This window comes from Priapulus caudatus, unplaced genomic scaffold, assembly GCF_000485595.1.
Source record: "Priapulus caudatus unplaced genomic scaffold, Priapulus_caudatus-5.0.1 Scaffold873, whole genome shotgun sequence".
Taxonomy (NCBI): Eukaryota; Metazoa; Priapulida; class Priapulimorpha; order Priapulimorphida; family Priapulidae; genus Priapulus; species Priapulus caudatus.
Window position 1 is genome coordinate 95,712 of NW_014577934.1, and position 2,977 is coordinate 98,688.

Genomic DNA, 2,977 nt, shown 5'->3' on the forward strand with positions numbered 1-2,977 from the left:
GCACATTCCTCCCATTCCGCGCACATTCCTGCACATTTCGCGCACATTCTTGCACATTCCGCGCACATTTCTGCACATTCCTGCACATTTCGCTGTTTAGTAGCACATTTTGCTGTTTAGTAGGACCCTATAATTTCCTAGCAAAACAGTCACTGCGGCGGACGAAGGTGCCAGTCCTATCCCCGCCAAACGTGAGAAACAAACGTGATACACTGATAGTAAGTTTTCAGTGAAATAAAATATCTTAGAGGAGCAGAGGTATGTCATTATTATTAGTAAAATTGGTCTAGTTAGTCAATTCACAGTAAGTAGCGCATAAAAGCGACCTACATAATTTAGAGACCCTGTTATTGTTATTAAACTGGCAACTGAACCAGGGCAGGTGCCGTGGCAATGACGTATCTCTATCAATCTAGTAAGGTTCAAGGATAGAGAACATGGGCTGGGGCCCATTGAGACCTATGTCATTTTCTAATTCTAACACTATAACCCTAACCCTAATCCTAACCCTAACCCTAACCCTAACTATAACCCTAACCTATTAATAGTATTATATTGATATAATATTATATTTATATTGATGTAAATGACATTGTCATTGACATTGGTTTTATTGGGACCCATGTTCTCTATCCTTGAACCACCCTAACCATATCAGCTAGATAGTTACCCAGGGTACGTTCCGGCAGTACCCTGGGGGACATAGACCCTATCCACATCACTATCACTATCACAAAACACTATCAGTATCACTTAACACTATGTCACTAATTAGCCCGACCAGGCTGTGCGACGGATTGTCTATATTGTCGGATTGTCTATTCTAACCCTAGCAATACCGTTTCTTGGAGCTATGTCACTAATATATAATATCAAGAGCATATAAAGAAGTAGCTCCAAGAGACGGTATTGCTAGGGTTAGAATTAGACTAGGTGTATTGACGTTAGTCACACAGCCTGGTCGGGTTAATAAAGAAGGAGAACGTACAACGGTAAAATGCTGAAACCATGTTGCAGTATTAGTCTAATTAATAAACTTTCCCCGTTTTATTTTGACAATTCTGTGCAGTATTATTGATCAGCTGTCCTACCTTGTTCATATAAAACAAACCGCATATGTCCCTACGATGCCCCTACGCTGAGATAATGAGCGGTGAAAATCTGGTATTTTCGCTGAAAACTGACTCGAGATCAGTCAGTTACTGTGACTGTCTCTCGAAGTGTTATAACTTCGGTAAACCTCGCGTGTTTTCGTCAATGATTGACAAATGTTGGAATGAATGTAGGTGCTGTTATGGATTGCCCATCGTGATGACCCCCACCTGTGCCCACCCTCAACGCTGGGATGTTATAGTAAACTCTTGGTAGCTATGACGTCCGCGATACACCAGGCCGAATGTCAGCGCCAACATTAGTGCCCGAGCTACACACTAGCGAGCGACGACGAACACACACAACTGCCCCACACCTTCGAGCAGTGGAGTCCGCCCACACCAGCTATGATTAATGTCGTAACATCGGTGCTTCAGCGCAACTACCCGATCTCTTCACGCCGCTCAATCTCTCTCGTGTCACCATGGGCACTCGACAGACATTTTGCCTTCTTCGCTCTATTACATGACAAGGTCAGGACCAGCCCTCCAGACTTACGTAAATCACATGCAAGAGACTCGTCATAAACCTACACCACGGGGACCGTTATACTTAATTTGAAATAATCATACCTGCAACATGGTTTTCAACCAGGCGTCGAATTAAGCGACGAGAGGGGCCAAGCATTTGTTTGGGGCATGGTGGAATTTGCCTTGAATTTTCTTCTAAAAATGGAGGCGGCCGAGGCAATTTTAAAACAGGTCAGTCAAGCAACTCTCACAATTTCGAGAAGGGCACACCAAGCGCAATTGTTGATCGGAAAATCTGTTGTGTCATCGGTGATGAAATTCTACTAAAATTCTCTAAATTTACTGCCGACTTAGCAAGCTCACAAACGTAATGATCACATGGCATCTTGCGCGAGCGTCATTTCCCGCGCTTTAAATCGCACGCGGGCCGATCGGGCGTGCAGCAATATCGTGTTCACCACGTGCATACACAGGTGCACTATATATCGGTTGGCAGCAATTACCACGTTTATTGTTTTTTGCCGCCGAGTAGACTGGTATCCGGCCTCACGCTCTGATAGAGAAATGTTACACGCTCTGCGACAACAGTTGCGGCCTGCGAACTCCAGTCTAGCAGGGCAGACGGTCACCGACCGGCAATTACAGATAAAGGGCATAGGATGTCACTTGCGTTCGTTCGGGTTGGATTTTCAGGTGGCAGTACGGCTCGCATTGATAGGAGGCACGACGCAATTGCGCCGGTTTGCCGATCGCGTTAAATTCGACGCCCTGGTTTCACGTTTTACGTACTGTACTGCCTCTTGTATATTAATTAATAGGGTTCCTTACTGCGGTGAAAATTAGATCAAATAGATCCGAACCGGTAATGCAGTTGGGGAAAAAAACGCGTGTGCCACGTGCACAATGACGCAAAAACGCCATGGCATATAAATATGCGGATGCATGTGTGAATCATTGGGCGGTTTAGTTTTGGGGTTGGACAATCTGGTACATTCTGTTTAGAGCTTGGCTCCTCTCTCTTGGCAGATTGCGACGGTAATACAGTGCAGCTTTTCACAACGATGAGTGGTTAAGATGGTTGACAGAACGGTGGACGAGATACGCCCACTGTAGGCCTATACTGATATAGAAAACCGCTGGAATATATGAACTTGATTAATATAATAATATGATCTTACAGGTTCTGATTGAATCAAGTTCCGTGTAGGCTAAATTCTTTAGCGGATATCTGTGATGGATTGAAACGGTGGTTCGTGAGATATACCGATCTTCGGGCATTATTAATTTCCATTGACGTTTGACTTAGCTTGCTGCCTGCTTCAGAGGCATCTCGTGAACAGCATTTACGGACCGAC

General features: G+C 44.6%; 2 protein-coding genes across 3 annotated transcripts in view; one reads left to right on the forward strand and one right to left on the reverse strand.

The window, feature by feature from the left end:
* The window catches only part of LOC106814114 (transmembrane protein 164-like), a 16,944-nt gene that overhangs the window by 12,844 nt on the left and 1,123 nt on the right, over positions 1–2,977 (reverse strand). The window lies entirely within an intron of this gene.
* LOC106814120 (methylosome subunit pICln-like) overlaps positions 80–2,977 on the forward strand; it is a 13,826-nt gene continuing 10,928 nt past the window's right edge. The window contains exon 1 of one of the 2 annotated variants that reach the window (XM_014818406.1): positions 80–218. The gene's annotated coding sequence lies outside the window, so the exon portion shown is untranslated. Of the gene's footprint in view, positions 259–2,977 lie in introns of both variants that reach the window. The other variant, XM_014818407.1, reaches the window with a different exon arrangement.